The sequence below is a fragment of the Pristiophorus japonicus genome, chromosome 22, assembly GCF_044704955.1.
Source record: "Pristiophorus japonicus isolate sPriJap1 chromosome 22, sPriJap1.hap1, whole genome shotgun sequence".
NCBI classification, from domain to species: Eukaryota; Metazoa; Chordata; class Chondrichthyes; family Pristiophoridae; genus Pristiophorus; species Pristiophorus japonicus.
Window position 1 is genome coordinate 69,458,311 of NC_091998.1, and position 18,105 is coordinate 69,476,415.

Consider the following 18,105-nt stretch of genomic DNA (forward strand, 5'->3'; position numbering starts at 1 on the left):
GGCGCTCCCTCAGTACTGCCCCTCCGACAGTGCGGCGCTCCCTCAGTACTGCCCCTCCGACAGTGCAGCGCTCCCTCTGTACGGCCCTCCGACAGTGCAACACTCCCTCAGTACTGCCCCTCCGACAGTGCGGCGCTCCCTCAGTATTGCCTCTCCGACAGTGCGGCGCTCCCGCAGTACTGCCACTCCGACAGAGCAGGGCTACCTCAGTACTGCCCTCCGATAGTGCGGCACTCCCTCGGTACTGCCCCTCCAACAGTGCGATGCTCCCTCAGTTGTGCCCCTCCGACAGTGTGTCGCTCCCTCAGTACTGCCCCTCCGACAGTGCCGTGCTCCCTCAGTACTGCCCCTCTGACAGTGCGGCACTCCCTCAGTACTGCGCCTCCGACAGTGAGGCGCTCACTCAATACTGCCCTCCGACAGTGCGGCACTCCCACAGTACTGCCCCTCTGACACTGCGGCGCTCCCTCAGTACGGCCCCTCCGACAATGCGGCGCTCCCTCAGTACTGCCCCTCCGACACTGCGGCGCTCCCTCAGTACTGCCCCTCCGACACTGCGGCGCTCCCTCAGTACTGCCCACCGACAGTGCGGCGCTCCCTCAGTACTGCCCCTCCGACACTGCGGCGCTCCCTCAGTACTGCCCCTCTGACAGTACTGCGCTCCCTCATTACTGCCCCTCCGACAATGCAACGCTCCCTCACTACCGCCCCTCCGAAAGTACGGCGCACCCTCAGTACTGCCCCTCCGACAGTGCAGCGCTCCCTCAGTACTGGCCCTCCATCAGTGCGGCACTCCCTCAGTACTCTCCCTCCGACACTGCAGCGCTCCCTCAGTACTCTCCCTCCGACAGTGCAACACTGCCTCAGTACTGCCCCTCTGACAGTGCGGCGCTCCCTCAGTATTGCCTCTCCGACAGTGCGGCGCTCCCGCAGTGCTGCCACTCCGACAGATCAGGGCTACCTCAGTACTGCCCTCCGATAGTGCGGCACTCCCTCGGTACTGCCCCTCCAACAGTGCGATGCTCCCTCAGTTGTGCCCCTCCGACAGTGTGTCGCTCCCTCAGTACTGCCCCTCCGACAGTGCGGCACTCCCTCAGTACTGCGCCTCCGACAGTGCGGCGCTCCCTCAGTACTGTCCCTCAGTACTGTCCCTCAGACAGTGCGGCGCTCCCTCAGTACTGTCCCTCAGTACTGCAACTCCCACAGTGTGGTGCTCCCTCAGTACTGCCCCTCTGACAGTGCGGCACTCCCTCAGTACTGCCCCTCTGACAGTGCGGCTCTCCCTCAGTACTGTCCCTCAGTACTGCCCCTCCCACAGTGCAGCACTCCCTCAGTACTGCCTCTCCGACAGTGCGGCACTCCCTCAGTACTGCCCCTCCGACAGTGCGGCGCTCCCTCAGTACTGCCCCTCCGACAGTGCGGCGCTCCCTCAGTACTGTCCCTCAGTACTGTCCCTCAGACAGTGCGGCGCTCCCTCAGTACTGTCCCTCAGTACTGCCCCTCCCACAGTGTGGTGCTCCCTCAGTACTGCCCCTCTGACAGTGCGGCACTCCCTCAGTACTGCCCCTCTGACAGTGCGGCTCTCCCTCAGTACTGCCCCTCTGACAGTGCGGCACTCCCTCAATACGGCCCCTCCGACAGTGCGGCGCTCCCTCAGTACTGCCCCTCTGACAGTGCGGCACTCCCTCAATGCGGCCCCTCCGACAGTGCGGCGCTCCCTCAGGACTGCCCCTCCGACTGTGCGGCGCTCCCTCATTCCTGCCCCTTCGACAGTGCGGCGCTCCCTCAGTACTGCCCCTCTGACACTGCGGCGCTCCCTCAGTACTGCCCCTTCAACTGTGCAGCACTCCCTCATTACTGCCCCTCCGACAGTGTGGCGCTCCCTCAGTACTGCTGTTCCCACAGTGCGGCGTTCCCTCAGTACTGCCCCTCCGACAGTCCGCCTTTCATTCTGGACTGTCCCTCCGACAGTGCAGGGCTCCCTCAGTACTGCCCCTCTGACAGTGTGGCGCTCCTTCAGTACTGCTCCTCCGACAGTGCGTCGCTCCCTCAGTCCTGCCCCTCCGACAGTGCGGCGATCCCTCAGTACTGACCCTCTGACAGTGTGGCGCTCCTTTAGTACTGCTCCTCCGACAGTGCAGCGCTCCCTCAGTACTGCCCCTCCGACAGTGCGTCGCTCCCTCAGTACTGCCCCTCCGAAAGTACGGCGCTGCCGCAGTACTGCTCCTCCGACAGTGCAGCACTCCCTCTATACTGCCCCTCCGACAGTGCTGCGCTCCCTCAGTACTGCCCCTCCGACATCGCGGCACTCCCTCAGTACTGCCCCTCCGACAGTGCATTGCTCCCTCAGTACTGCCCCTCCGACAGTGCGGCGCTCCTCAGTACTGTCCCTCAGACAGTGCGGCGCTCCCTCAGTACGGCCCCTCCGAAAGTACGGCGCTCCCTTAGTACTGCCCCTCCGACAGTGCAGCACTCTCTCAGTATTGCCCCTCCGACAGAACGGCTCTCCCTCAGTGCTGCCCCTCTGACAGTGCGGCGCTCCCTCAGTACTGTCCCTCCGACAGTGCGTCGCTCCCTCAGTACTGCCCCTCCGACAGTGCGGCGCTCCCTCAGTACTGTCCCTCAGACAGTGCGCCGCTCCCTCAGTACGGCCCCTCCGAAAGTACGGCGCTGCCTTAGTACTGCCCCTCCGACAGTGCAGCACTCCCTCAGTATTACCCCTCCGACAGAACGGCTCTCCCTCAGTACTGCCCCTCCGACAGTGTGGCGCTCCCTCAGTACTGTCCCTCCGACAGTGCGGTGCTCCCTCAGTACTGCCCCTCCGAATGTACGGCGCTGCCTCAGTACCGGCCCTCCTGACAATCCGCCGTTCCCTCACGACTGTCCCTCCAACAGTGCGTCGCTCCCTCAGTACTGCCCCTCCGACAGTGCGACGGTCCCTCAGTACTGCCCCTCCGACATTGCGGCACTCCCTCAGTACTGCCCCTCCGACATTGCGGCACTCCCTCAGTACTGCCCCTCCGACAGTGCAGCGCTCCCTCAGAACTGCCCCTCCGACATTGCGGCACTCCCTCAGTACTGCCCCTCCGACAGTGCTGCGCTCCCTCAGTACTGCCCCTCCGACATTGCGGCACTCCCTCAGTACTGCCCCTCCGACAGTGCAGCGCTCCCTCAGTACTGCCCCTCCGACATTGCGGCACTCCCTCATTACTGCCCCTCCGACAGTGCGCCGCTCCTTCCGTGTTGCCCCTCCGACAGTGCTGCGTTCCCTCAGTACGGCCCCTCCGAAAGTACGGCGCTGCCTTAGTACTGCCCCTCCGACAGTGCAGCGCTCCCTCAGTACTCCCCCTCCGACAGTGCGGTACTCCCTCAGTACTGCCCCTCCGACAGTGCGGCTCTCCCTCAGTACTGCCCCTCCGACACTGCGGCGCTCCCTCAGTACTGCCCCTCCGACAGTGCAGCACTCCCTCATTACTGCCCCTCCGACAGTGCGTCGCTCCCTCAGTACTGCTGCTCCGACAGTGTAGTGCTCCCTCAGTACTGCCCCAAGACAGTGCGGCGCTCCCTCAGTACTGCCCCTCCGACAGTGCGGCACTCCCTCAGTACTGCCCCTCCGACAGTGCGGCGCTCCCTCGGTACTGTCCCTCAGACAGTGCGGCGCTCCCTCAGTACGGCCCTTCCGAAAGTACGGCGCTCTCTCAGTACTGCCCCTCCGACAGTGCGGCGCTCCCTCAGTAATGCCCCTCCGACAGTGTGGCACTTCCTCAGTACTGCCCCTCCGACAGTGCGGCGCTCCCTCAGTACTGCCCCTCCGACAGTGCGGCTCTCCCTCAGTACTGCCCCTCCGACAGTGCGGCTCTCCCTCAGTACTGCCCCTCCGACAGTGCGGCGCTCCCTCAGTACTGCCCCTCCGACAGTGCAGCACCCCCTCAGTACTGCCCCTCCGACATTGCGGCTATCCCTCCGTACTGCCCCTCCGATAGTGCAGCACACCCTCAGTATTGCCCCTCCGACAGTGCGGCGCTCCCTCAGTACTGCCCCTCCGACTCTGCGGCTCTCCCTCAGTAATGTCCATCCAACAGAGCGGGGCTACCTCAGTACTGCCCCTCCGACAGGTTGGCACTCCCTCAGAACTAACTCTCGAGCAGTGCGGTGCTCCCTCAGCACTGCCCCTCCGACAGTGCAGCGCTCCCTCAGTACTGCCCCTCCGACAGTGCGGCGGTCCCTCAGTACTGCCCCTCCGACAGTGCAGCGCTCCCTCAGTACTGCCCCTCCGACAGTGCGCCGCTCCTTCAGTACTGCCCCTCCGACAGTGCGTCGCTCCCTCAGTACTGCCCCTTCGACAGTGCTGCGCTCCCTCAGTACTGCCCCTCCGACAGTGCAGCACTCCCTCATTACTGCCCCTCTGACAGTGCTGCGCTCCCTCTGTACTGCCCCTCCGACAGTGCAGCACTCCCTCAGTACTGCCCCTCCGACAGTGCAGCACTCCCTCAGTACTGCCCCTCCGACAGTGCATTGCTCCCTCAGCACTGCTTCTCCGACAGTGCGGCGCTCCCTCAGTACTGTCCCTCAGTACTGTCCCTCAGACAGTGCGGCACTCCCTCAGTACTGCCCCTCCGACAGTGCAGCACTCCCTCAGTATTACCCTTCCGACAGAACGGCTCTCCCTCAGTACTGCCCCTCCCACAGTGTGGCGCTCCCTCAGTACTGCCCCTCTGACAGTGCGGTGCGCCCTCAGTACTGCCCCTCTGACAATACGGCTCTCCCTCAGTACTGCCCCTCTGACAGTGCGGCACTCCCTCAATACGGCCCCTCCGACAGTGCGGCACTCTCTCAATCCTGCCCCTCTGACAGTCCGCCGTTCATTCAGGACTGTCCCTCTGACAGTGCAGCGCTCCCTCAGTACTGCCCCTCCGACAGTGCGGCACTCCCTCAGTACTGCCCCTCCGACAGTGCGGCGCTCCCTCAGTACTGTCCCTCAGACAGTGCGGCGCTCCCTCAGTACGGCCCCTCCGAAAGTACGGCGCTCCCTTAGTACTGCCCCTCCGACAGTGCAGCACTCCCTCAGTATTGCCCCTCCGACAGAACGGCTCTCCCTCAGTGCTGCCCCTCCGACAGTGCGGCGCTCCCTCAGTACTGTCCCTCCGACAGTGCGTCGCTCCCTCAGTACTGCCCCTCCGACAGTGCGGCGCTCCCTCAGTACTGTCCCTCAGACAATGCGCCGCTCCCTCAGTACGGCCTCTCCGAAAGTACGGCGCTGCCTTAGTACTGCCCCTCCGACAGTGCAGCACTCCCTCAGTACTGCCCCTCCGACATTGCATTGCTCCCTCAGTACTGCTTCTCCGACAGTGCAGCACTCCCACAGTATTACCCCTCCGACAGAACGGCTCTCCCTCAGTACTGCCCCTCCGACAGTGTGGCGCTCCCTCAGTACTGTCCCTCCGACAGTGCGGTGCTCCCTCAGTACTGCCCCTCCGACAGTGCAGCGCTCCCTCAGTACTCCCCCTCCGACAGTGCGGTGCTCCCTCAGTACTGCCCCTCCCACAGTGCGGCTCTCCCTCAGTACTGCCCCTCCGACACTGCGGCGCTCCCTCAGTACTGCCCCTCCGACAGTGCAGCACTCCCTCAGTACTGCCCCTCCGACATTGCATTGCTCCCTCAGTACTGCTTCTCCGAAAGTGCAGCACTCCCTCAGTACTGCCCCTCCGACAGTGCAGCGCTCCCTCAGTACTGTCCCTCCGACAGTGCGGCGCTCCCTCAGTACTGCCCCTCCGACAGTGCGGCGCTCCCTCAGTATTGCCCCTCCAACAGTGTGGCGCTCCCTCAGTACTCCCCCTCCGACAGTGCGGCGCTCCCTCAGTACTGCCCCTCCGACAGTGCGGATCTCCCTCAGTACTGCCCCTCCGACACTGCGGCACTCCCTCAGTACTGCCCCTCCGACAGTGCAGCACTCCCTCAGTACTGCCCCTCGACATTGCGGCTCTCCCTCCGTACTGCCCCTCCGATAGTGCAGCACACCCTCAGTATTGCCCCTCCGACAGTGCAGCACTCCCTCAGTACTGCCCCTCCGACATTGCGGCTCTCCCTCCGTACTGCCCCTCCGATAGTGCAGCACACCCTCAGTATTGCCCCTCCGACAGAGCGGTGCTCCCTCAGTACTGCCCTCCAACAGTGCGACGCTTCCTCAGTACTGCCCTCCAACAATGTGGCACACCCTCGGTACTGCCCCTCCGATAGTGCGGCGCTCCCTCAGTACTGCCCCTCTGACAGTGCGGCGCTCCCGCAGTACTGCCCCTCCGACAGTGCGGCGCTCCCGCAGTACTGCCCCTCCGACAGTGCGGCGCTCCCTCAGTACTGCCCCTCCGACAGTGCGGCGCTCCCTCAGTACTGCCCCTCCGACAGTGCGGCGTTCCCTCTGTACGGCCCTCCGACAGTGCAACACTCCCTCAGTACTGCCCCTCCGACAGTGCGGCGCTCCCTCAGTATTGCCTCTCCGACAATGCGGCGCTCCCGCAGTACTGCCACTCCGACAGAGCAGGGCTACCTCAGTACTGCCCTCCGATAGTGCGGCACTCCCTCGGTACTGCCCCTCCAACAGTGCGATGCTCCCTCAGTTGTGCCCCTCCGACAGTGTGTCGCTCCCTCAGTACTGCCCCTCCGACAGTGCCGTGCTCCCTCAGTACTGCCCCTCCGACAGTGTGGCACTCCCTCAGTACTGCCCCTCTGACACTGCGGCGCTCCCTCAGTACTGCCCCTCTGACACTGCGGCGCTCCCTCAGTACGGCCCCTCCGACAATGCGGCGCTCCCTCAGTACTGCCCCTCCGACACTACGGCGCTCCCTCAGTACTGCCCCTCCGACACTGCGGCGCTCCCTCAGTACTGCCCACCGACAGTGCGGCGCTCCCTCAGTACTGCCCCTCCGACACTGCGGCGCTCCCTCAGTACTGCCCCTCTGACAGTACTGCGCTCCCTCATTACTGCCCCTCCGACAATGCAACGCTCCCTCACTACCGCCCCTCCGAAAGTACGGCGCACCCTCAGTACTGACCCTCCGACAGTGCAGCGCTCCCTCAGTACTGGCCCTCCATCAGTGCGGCACTCCCTCAGTACTCTCCCTCCGACACTGCAGCGCTCCCTCAGTACTGCCCCTCCGACAGTGCAGCGCTCCCTCAGTTTCACCCTCCGACAGTGTGTCGCTCGCTCTGTACTGCCTCTCCGACATTGCAGCTCTCCCTCAGTACTGCCCCTCCGACAGTGCGGCACTCCCTCAGTACTTTCTCTCCGACAGTGCGGCACTCCCTCAGCACTGCACCTCCGACAGTGCAGCGCTCCCTCAGTACTGCCCCTCCGACAGTGCGGCGCTCCCTCAGTACTGCCCCTCCAACAGTGCGTCGCTCCCTCAGTACTGCACCTCCGACAGTGCAGCTCTCCCTCAGTACTGCCCCTCCGACAGTGCAGCACTCCCTCAGTACTGCACCTCCGACAGTGCAGCTCTCCCTCAGTACTGCACCTCCGACAGTGCAGTTCTCCCTCAGTACTGCCCCTCCGACAGTGTGGCACTCCCTCAGTAGTTCCCCTCCGAGAGTGCGGCACTGCTTCAGTACTGCCCCTCCGACAGTGCGGCTCTCCCTCAGTACTGGCCCTCCGACAGTGCGGCTCTCCCTCAATACTGCCCCTCCGACAGTGCGGCACTCCCTCAGCACTGCCTCTCCGACAGTGTGGCACTCCCTCAGAACTACCTCTCGAGCAGTCCGCTGCTCCCTCAGTACTGCCCCTACAACACTGTGTCGCTCGCTCAGTACTGCCCCACCGACAGTGCAGCTCTCCCTCAGTACTGCCCCTCCGACAGTGCAACACTGCCTCAGTACTGCCCCTCTGACAGTGCGGCGCTCCCTCAGTATTGCCTCTCCGACAGTGCGGCGCTCCCGCAGTGCTGCCACTCCGACAGAGCAGGGCTACCTCAGTACTGCCCTCCGATAGTGCGGCACTCCCTCGGTACTGCCCCTCCAACAGTGCGATGCTCCCTCAGTTGTGCCCCTCCGACAGTGTGTCGCTCCCTCAGTACTGCCCCTCCGACAGTGCGGCACTCCCTCAGTACTGCGCCTCCGACAGTGTGGCGCTCCCTCAGTACTCCCCCTCCGACAGTGCTGCGCTCCCTCAGTACTGCCCCTCCGACAGTGCGCCGCTCCTTCCGTGTTGCCCCTCCGACAGTGCTCCGCTCCCTCAGTACTGCCCCTCAGAGAGTGCAGTACTCCCTCAATACTGTCCCACCAACAGTGCGGCACTCCCTCAATACTGCCCCTCGGACAGTGCGGCACTCCCTCAGTACTGCCTCTCCGACAATGCGGCGCTTCCTCAGTACTGCCCCTCCGACAGAGCAGCGCTGCCTCAGTACTGCCCCTGCGACAGTGCTGCGCTCCCTCAGTACTGTCACTTCGACAGTGCACCACTCCCTCAGTACGGCCCCTCCGACAGTGCAGCACTCCCTCAATACGGCCCCACCGACAGTGCTGCGCTCCCTCAGTACCGCCCCTCCGACAGTGCGGCACTACCTCAAGACTGTCCCTCCGACAGTGCGGTGCTCCCTCAGTACTGCCCCTCCGACAGTGCGGTGCTCCCTCTGTACTGCCCCTCCGACAGTGCAGCTCTCCCTCAGTACTGCCCCTCCGACAGTGCGGCACTACCTCAGGACTGTCCCTCCGACAGTGCGGTGCACCCTCTGTACTGCCCCTCCGACAGTGTGGCACTCCCTCAGTACTGCCCATCCAACAGTGCGACACTCCCTCAGCTCTGCCCCTCCGACAGTGTGGCACTCCCTCAGAACTACCTCTCGAGCAGCGCGGTGCTCCCTCAGAACTGCACCTCCGACATTGCGGCACTCACTCAGTCCTGTTCCTCCGACCATGCGCCGCTCCCTCAGTTCTGCCCCTCCGACATTGCGGCGCTCCCTCAGTACAGTCCCACCGACAGTGCGGTGCTCCCTCAGTCTTGCCCCACCGACAGTGCGGCGCTCCATCAGTACTGCCCCTCCGACAGTGCGGCGCTCCCTCAGTACTGTCCCTCAGTACTGTCCCTCAGACAGTGCGGCGCTCCCTCAGTACTGTCCCTCAGTACTGCAACTCCCACAGTGTGGTGCTCCCTCAGTACTGCCCCTCTGACAGTGCGGCACTCCCTCAGTACTGCCCCTCTGACAGTGCGGCTCTCCCTCAGTACTGCCCCTCTGACAGTGCGGCACTCCCTCAATACGGCCCCTCCGACAGTGCGGCGCTCCCTCAGTACTGTCCCTCAGTACTGCCCCTCCCACAGTGCAGCACTCCCTCAGTACTGCCTCTCCGACAGTGCGGCACTCCCTCAGTACTGCCCCTCCGACAGTGCGGCGCTCCCTCAGTACTGCCCCTCCGACAGTGCGGCGCTCCCTCAGTACTGTCCCTCAGTACTGTCCCTCAGACAGTGCGGTGCTCCCTCAGTACTGTCCCTCAGTACTGCCCCTCCCACAGTGTGGTGCTCCCTCAGTACTGCCCCTCTGACAGTGCGGCACTCCCTCAGTACTGCCCCTCTGACAGTGCGGCTCTCCCTCAGTACTGCCCCTCTGACAGTGCGGCACTCCCTCAATACGGCCCCTCCGACAGTGCGGCGCTCCCTCAGTACTGCCCCTCTGACAGTGCGGCACTCCCTCAATGCGGCCCCTCCGACAGTGCGGCGCTCCCTCAGGACTGCCCCTCCGACTGTGCGGCGCTCCCTCATTCCTGCCCCTCCGACAGTGCGGCGCTCCCTCAATACTGCCCCTCTGACACTGCGGCGCTCCCTCAGTACTGCCCCTTCAACTGTGCAGCACTCCCTCATTACTGCCCCTCCGACAGTGTGGCGCTCCCTCAGTACTGCTGTTCCCACAGTGCGGCGTTCCCTCAGTACTGCCCCTCCGACAGTCCGCCGTTCATTCTGGACTGTCCCTCCGACAGTGCAGGGCTCCCTCAGTACTGCCCCTCTGACAGTGTGGCGCTCCTTCAGTACTGCTCCTCCGACAGTGCGTCGCTCCCTCAGTCCTGCCCCTCCGACAGTGCGGCGATCCCTCAGTACTGACCCTCTGACAGTGTGGCGCTCCTTTAGTACTGCTCCTCCGACAGTGCAGCGCTCCCTCAGTACTGCCCCTCCGACAGTGCGTCGCTCCCTCAGTACTGCTGCTCCGACAGTGTAGCGCTCCCTCAGTACTGCCCCTCCGACAGTGCGGCGCTCCATCAGTACTGCCCCTCTGAAAGTACGGCGCTGCCTCAGTACCGGCCCTCCTGACAATCCGCCGTTCCCTCACGACTGTCCCTCCGACAGTGCGGCGCTCCCTCAGTACTGCCCCTCCGACAGTGCGACGGTCCCTCAGTACTGCCCCTCCGACATTGCGGCACTCCCTCAGTACTGCCCCTCCGACATTGCGGCACTCCCTCAGTACTGCCCCTCCGACATTGCGGCACTCCCTCAGTACTGCCCCTCCGACATTGCAGCGCTCCCTCAGAACTGCCCCTCCGACATTGCGGCACTCCCTCAGTACTGCCCCTCCGACAGTGCGGCGCTCGCTCAGTACTGCTCCTCCGACAGTGCAGCACTCCCTCTATACTGCCCCTCCGACAGTGCTGCGCTCCCTCAGTACTGCCCCTCCGACATCGCGGCACTCCCTCAGTACTGCCCCTCCGACAGTGCATTGCTCCCTCAGTACTGCCCCTCCGACAGTGCGGCGCTCCTCAGTACTGTCCCTCAGACAGTGCGGCGCTCCCTCAGTACGGCCCCTCCGAAAGTACGGCGCTCCCTTAGTACTGCCCCTCCGACAGTGCAGCACTCCCTCAGTATTGCCCCTCCGACAGAACGGCTCTCCCTCAGTGCTGCCCCTCTGACAGTGCGGCGCTCCCTCAGTACTGTCCCTCCGACAGTGCGTCGCTCCCTCCGTACTGCCCCTCCGACAGTGCGGCGCTCCCTCAGTACTGTCCCTCAGACAGTGCGCCGCTCCCTCAGTACGGCCCCTCCGAAAGTACGGCGCTGCCTTAGTACTGCCCCTCCGACAGTGCAGCACTCCCTCAGTATTACCCCTCCGACAGAATGGCTCTCCCTCAGTACTGCCCCTCCGACAGTGTGGCGCTCCCTCAGTACTGTCCCTCCGACAGTGCGGTGCTCCCTCAGTACTGCCCCTCCGAAAGTACGGCGCTGCCTCAGTACCGGCCCTCCTGACAATCCGCCGTTCCCTCACGACTATCCCTCCAACAGTGCGTCGCTCCCTCAGTACTGCCCCTCCGACAGTGCGGCACTCCCTCAGTACTGCCCCTCCGACAGTGCGGCACTCCCTCAGTACTGCCCCTCCGACATTGCGGCACTCCCTCAGTACTGCCCCTCCGACAGTGCAGCGCTCCCTCAGTACTGCCCCTCCGACATTGCGGCACTCCCTCATTACTGCCCCTCCGACAGTGCGCCGCTCCTTCCGTGTTGCCCCTCCGACAGTGCTGCGTTCCCTCAGTACGGCCCCTCCGAAAGTACGGCGCTGCCTTAGTACTGCCCCTCCGACAGTGCAGCACTCCCTCAGTACTCCCCCTCCGACAGTGCGGTACTCCCTCAGTACTGCCCCTCCGACAGTGCAGCACCCCCTCAGTACTGCCCCTCCGACATTGCGGCTATCCCTCCGTAATGCCCATCCAACAGAGCGGGGCTACCTCAGTACTGCCCCTCCGACAGGTTGGCACTCCCTCAGAACTAACTCTCGAGCAGTGCGGTGCTCCCTCAGCACTGCTCCTCTGACAGTGCGCCGCTCCTTCAGTACTGCCCCTCCGACAGTGCGTCGCTCCCTCAATACTGCCCCTTCGACAGTGCTGCGCTCCCTCAGTACTGCCCCTCCGACAGTGCAGCACTCCCTCATTACTGCCCCTCCGACAGTGCGTCGCTCCCTCAGTACTGCCGCTCCGACAGTGCGTCGCTCCCTCAGTACTGCCCCAAGACAGTGCGGCGCTCCCTCAGTACTGCCCCTCCGACAGTGCGGCACTCCCTCAGTACTGCCCCTCCGACAGTGCGGCGCTCCCTCGGTACTGTCCCTCAGACAGTGCGGCGCTCCCTCAGTACGACCCTTCCGAAAGTACGGCGCTCTCTCAGTAATGCCCCTCCGACAGTGTGGCACTTCCTCAGTACTGCCCCTCCGACAGTGCGGCGCTCCCTCAGTACTGCCCCTCCGACAGTGCGGCTCTCCCTCAGTACTGCCCCTCCGACAGTGCGGCTCTCCCTCAGTACTGCCCCTCCGACAGTGCAGCGCTCCCTCAGTACTGCCCCTCCGACAGTGCGGCGGTCCCTCAGTACTGCCCCTCCGATAGTGCAGCACACCCTCAGTATTGCCCCTCCGACAGTGCGGCGCTCCCTCAGTACTGCCCCTCCGACTCTGCGGCTCTCCCTCAGTAATGTCCATCCAACAGAGCGGGGCTACCTCAGTACTGCCCCTCCGACAGGTTGGCACTCCCTCAGAACTAACTCTCGAGCAGTGCGGTGCTCCCTCAGCACTGCCCCTCCGACAGTGCAGCGCTCCCTCAGTACTGCCCCTCCGACAGTGCGGCGGTCCCTCAGTACTGCCCCTCCGACAGTGCGTCGCTCCCTCAGTACTGCCCCTTCGACAGTGTTGTGCTCCCTCAGTACTGCCCCTCCGACAGTGCAGCACTCCCTCATTACTGCCCCTCTGACAGTGCTGCGCTCCCTCTGTACTGCTCCTCCGACAGTACGCCGCTCCTTCCGTTTTGCCACTCCGACAGTGCTGCGCTCCCTCAGTACTGCCCCTCCGACAGTGCAGCACTCCCTCAGTACTGCCCCTCCGACAGTGCATTGCTCCCTCAGCACTGCTTCTCCGAAAGTGCAGCACTCCCTCAGTACTGCCCCTCCGACAGTGCGGCGCTCCCTCAGTACTGTCCCTCAGTACTGTCCCTCAGACAGTGCGGCACTCCCTCAGTACTGCCCCTCCGACAGTGCAGCACTCCCTCAGTATTACCCTTCCGACAGAACGGCTCTCCCTCAGTACTGCCCCTCCCACAGTGTGGGGCTCCCTCAGTACTGCCCCTCTGACAGTGCGGTGCGCCCTCAGTACTGCCCCTCTGACAATACGGCTCTCCCTCAGTACTGCCCCTCTGACAGTGCGGCACTCCCTCAATACGGCCCCTCCGACAGTGCGGCACTCTCTCAATCCTGCCCCTCTGACAGTCCGCCGTTCATTCAGGACTGTCCCTCTGACAGTGCAGCGCTCCCTCAGTACTGCCCCTCCGACAGTGCGGCACTCCCTCAGTACTGCCCCTCCGACAGTGCGGCGCTCCCTCAGTACTGTCCCTCAGACAGTGCGGCGCTCCCTCAGTACGGCCCCTCCGAAAGTACGGCGCTCCCTTAGTACTGCCCCTCCGACAGTGCAGCACTCCCTCAGTATTGCCCCTCCGACAGAACGGCTCTCCCTCAGTGCTGCCCCTCCGACAGTGCGGCGCTCCCTCAGTACTGTCCCTCCGACAGTGCGTCGCTCCCTCAGTACTGCCCCTCCGACAGTGCGGCGCTCCCTCAGTACTGTCCCTCAGACAATGCGCCGCTCCCTCAGTACGGCCTCTCCGAAAGTACGGCGCTGCCTTAGTACTGCCCCTCCGACAGTGCAGCACTCCCTCAGTACTGCCCCTCCGACATTGCATTGCTCCCTCAGTACTGCTTCTCCGACAGTGCAGCACTCCCTCAGTATTACCCCTCCGACAGAACGGCTCTCCCTCAGTACTGCCCCTCCGACAGTGTGGCGCTCCCTCAGTACTGTCCCTCCGACAGTGCGGTGCTCCCTCAGTACTGCCCCTCCGACAGTGCAGCGCTCCCTCAGTACTCCCCCTCCGACAGTGCGGTGCTCCCTCAGTACTGCCCCTCCCACAGTGCGGCTCTCCCTCAGTACTGCCCCTCCGACACTGCGGCGCTCCCTCAGTACTGCCCCTCCGACAGTGCAGCACTCCCTCAGTACTGCCCCTCCGACATTGCATTGCTCCCTCAGTACTGCTTCTCCGAAAGTGCAGCACTCCCTCAGTACTGCCCCTCCGACAGTGCAGCGCTCCCTCAGTACTGCTCCTCCGACAGTGCGGCGCTCCCTCAGTACTGCCCCTCTGACAGTGCGGCTCTCCCTCAGTACTGCCCCTCTGACAGTGCGGCACTCCCTCAATACGGCCCCTCCGACAGTGCGGCGCTCCCTCAGTACTGCCCCTCTGACAGTGCGGCACTCCCTCAATGCGGCCCCTCCGACAGTGCGGCGCTCCCTCAGGACTGCCCCTCCGACTGTGCGGCGCTCCCTCATTCCTGCCCCTCCGACAGTGCGGCGCTCCCTCAATACTGCCCCTCTGACACTGCGGCGCTCCCTCAGTACTGCCCCTTCAACTGTGCAGCACTCCCTCATTACTGCCCCTCCGACAGTGTGGCGCTCCCTCAGTACTGCTGTTCCCACAGTGCGGCGTTCCCTCAGTACTGCCCCTCCGACAGTCCGCCGTTCATTCTGGACTGTCCCTCCGACAGTGCAGGGCTCCCTCAGTACTGCCCCTCTGACAGTGTGGCGCTCCTTCAGTACTGCTCCTCCGACAGTGCGTCGCTCCCTCAGTCCTGCCCCTCCGACAGTGCGGCGATCCCTCAGTACTGACCCTCTGACAGTGTGGCGCTCCTTTAGTACTGCTCCTCCGACAGTGCAGCGCTCCCTCAGTACTGCCCCTCCGACAGTGCGTCGCTCCCTCAGTACTGCTGCTCCGACAGTGTAGCGCTCCCTCAGTACTGCCCCTCCGACAGTGCGGCGCTCCATCAGTACTGCCCCTCTGAAAGTACGGCGCTGCCTCAGTACCGGCCCTCCTGACAATCCGCCGTTCCCTCACGACTGTCCCTCCGACAGTGCGGCGCTCCCTCAGTACTGCCCCTCCGACAGTGCGACGGTCCCTCAGTACTGCCCCTCCGACATTGCGGCACTCCCTCAGTACTGCCCCTCCGACATTGCGGCACTCCCTCAGTACTGCCCCTCCGACATTGCGGCACTCCCTCAGTACTGCCCCTCCGACATTGCAGCGCTCCCTCAGAACTGCCCCTCCGACATTGCGGCACTCCCTCAGTACTGCCCCTCCGACAGTGCGGCGCTCGCTCAGTACTGCTCCTCCGACAGTGCAGCACTCCCTCTATACTGCCCCTCCGACAGTGCTGCGCTCCCTCAGTACTGCCCCTCCGACATCGCGGCACTCCCTCAGTACTGCCCCTCCGACAGTGCATTGCTCCCTCAGTACTGCCCCTCCGACAGTGCGGCGCTCCTCAGTACTGTCCCTCAGACAGTGCGGCGCTCCCTCAGTACGGCCCCTCCGAAAGTACGGCGCTCCCTTAGTACTGCCCCTCCGACAGTGCAGCACTCCCTCAGTATTGCCCCTCCGACAGAACGGCTCTCCCTCAGTGCTGCCCCTCTGACAGTGCGGCGCTCCCTCAGTACTGTCCCTCCGACAGTGCGTCGCTCCCTCAGTACTGCCCCTCCGACAGTGCGGCGCTCCCTCAGTACTGTCCCTCAGACAGTGCGCCGCTCCCTCAGTACGGCCCCTCCGAAAGTACGGCGCTGCCTTAGTACTGCCCCTCCGACAGTGCAGCACTCCCTCAGTATTACCCCTCCGACAGAACGGCTCTCCCTCAGTACTGCCCCTCCGACAGTGTGGCGCTCCCTCAGTACTGTCCCTCCGACAGTGCGGTGCTCCCTCAGTACTGCCCCTCCGAAAGTACGGCGCTGCCTCAGTACCGGCCCTCCTGACAATCCGCCGTTCCCTCACGACTATCCCTCCAACAGTGCGTCGCTCCCTCAGTACTGCCCCTCCGACAGTGCGGCACTCCCTCAGTACTGCCCCTCCGACAGTGCGGCACTCCCTCAGTACTGCCCCTCCGACATTGCGGCACTCCCTCAGTACTGCCCCTCCGACAGTGCAGCGCTCCCTCAGTACTGCCCCTCCGACATTGCGGCACTCCCTCATTACTGCCCCTCCGACAGTGCGCCGCTCCTTCCGTGTTGCCCCTCCGACAGTGCTGCGTTCCCTCAGTACGGCCCCTCCAAAAGTACGGCGCTGCCTTAGTACTGCCCCTCCGACAGTGCAGCACTCCCTCAGTACTCCCCCTCCGACAGTGCGGTACTCCCTCAGTACTGCCCCTCCGACAGTGCAGCACCCCCTCAGTACTGCCCCTCCGACATTGCGGCTATCCCTCCGTAATGCCCATCCAACAGAGCGGGGCTACCTCAGTACTGCCCCTCCGACAGGTTGGCACTCCCTCAGAACTAACTCTCGAGCAGTGCGGTGCTCCCTCAGCACTGCTCCTCTGACAGTGCGCCGCTCCTTCAGTACTGCCCCTCCGACAGTGCGTCGCTCCCTCAATACTGCCCCTTCGACAGTGCTGCGCTCCCTCAGTACTGCCCCTCCGACAGTGCAGCACTCCCTCATTACTGCCCCTCCGACAGTGCATCGCTCCCTCAGTACTGCTGCTCCGACAGTGTAGTGCTCCCTCAGTACTGCCCCAAGACAGTGCGGCGCTCCCTCAGTACTGCCCCTCCGACAGTGCGGCACTCCCTCAGTACTGCCCCTCCGACAGTGCGGCGCTCCCTCGGTACTGTCCCTCAGACAGTGCGGCGCTCCCTCAGTACGACCCTTCCGAAAGTACGGCGCTCTCTCAGTACTGCCCCTCCGACAGTGCGGCGCTCCCTCAGTAATGCCCCTCCGACAGTGTGGCACTTCCTCAGTACTGCCCCTCCGACAGTGCGGCGCTCCCTCAGTACTGCCCCTCCGACAGTGCGGCTCTCCCTCAGTACTGCCCCTCCGACAGTGCGGCTCTCCCTCAGTACTGCCCCTCCGACAGTGCAGCGCTCCCTCAGTACTGCCCCTCCGACAGTGCGGCGGTCCCTCAGTACTGCCCCTCCGATAGTGCAGCACACCCTCAGTATTGCCCCTCCGACAGTGCGGCGCTCCCTCAGTACTGCCCCTCCGACTCTGCGGCTCTCCCTCAGTAATGTCCATCCAACAGAGCGGGGCTACCTCAGTACTGCCCCTCCGACAGGTTGGCACTCCCTCAGAACTAACTCTCGAGCAGTGCGGTGCTCCCTCAGCACTGCCCCTCCGACAGTGCAGCGCTCCCTCAGTACTGCCCCTCCGACAGTGCGGCGGTCCCTCAGTACTGCCCCTCCGACAGTGCAGCGCTCCCTCAGTACTGCTCCTCTGACAGTGCGCCGCTCCTTCAGTACTGCCCCTCCGACAGTGCGTCGCTCCCTCAGTACTGCCCCTTCGACAGTGTTGTGCTCCCTCAGTACTGCCCCTCCGACAGTGCAGCACTCCCTCATTACTGCCCCTCTGACAGTGCTGCGCTCCCTCTGTACTGCTCCTCCGACAGTACGCCGCTCCTTCCGTTTTGCCCCTCCGACAGTGCTGCGCTCCCTCAGTACTGCCCCTCCGACAGTGCAGCACTCCCTCAGTACTGCCCCTCCGACAGTGCATTGCTCCCTCAGCACTGCTTCTCCGAAAGTGCAGCACTCCCTCAGTACTGCCCCTCCGACAGTGCGGCGCTCCCTCAGTACTGTCCCTCAGTACTGTCCCTCAGACAGTGCGGCACTCCCTCAGTACTGCCCCTCCGACAGTGCAGCACTCCCTCAGTATTACCCTTCCGACAGAACGGCTCTCCCTCAGTACTGCCCCTCCCACAGTGTGGGGCTCCCTCAGTACTGCCCCTCTGACAGTGCGGTGCGCCCTCAGTACTGCCCCTCTGACAATACGGCTCTCCCTCAGTACTGCCCCTCTGACAGTGCGGCACTCCCTCAATACGGCCCCTCCGACAGTGCGGCACTCTCTCAATCCTGCCCCTCTGACAGTCCGCCGTTCATTCAGGACTGTCCCTCTGACAGTGCAGCGCTCCCTCAGTACTGCCCCTCCGACAGTGCGGCACTCCCTCAGTACTGCCCCTCCGACAGTGCGGCGCTCCCTCAGTACTGTCCCTCAGACAGTGCGGCGCTCCCTCAGTACGGCCCCTCCGAAAGTACGGCGCTCCCTTAGTACTGCCCCTCCGACAGTGCAGCACTCCCTCAGTATTGCCCCTCCGACAGA

The 18,105-nt window shown here is 64.1% G+C and overlaps 1 protein-coding gene across 1 annotated transcript in view; it reads right to left on the reverse strand.

Annotated features, from left to right (window-relative positions):
- LOC139234659 (calcium-activated potassium channel subunit alpha-1-like) overlaps window positions 1-18,105 on the reverse strand; it is a 215,629-nt gene that overhangs the window by 145,541 nt on the left and 51,983 nt on the right. The gene's annotated exons all lie outside the window — the stretch shown is intronic.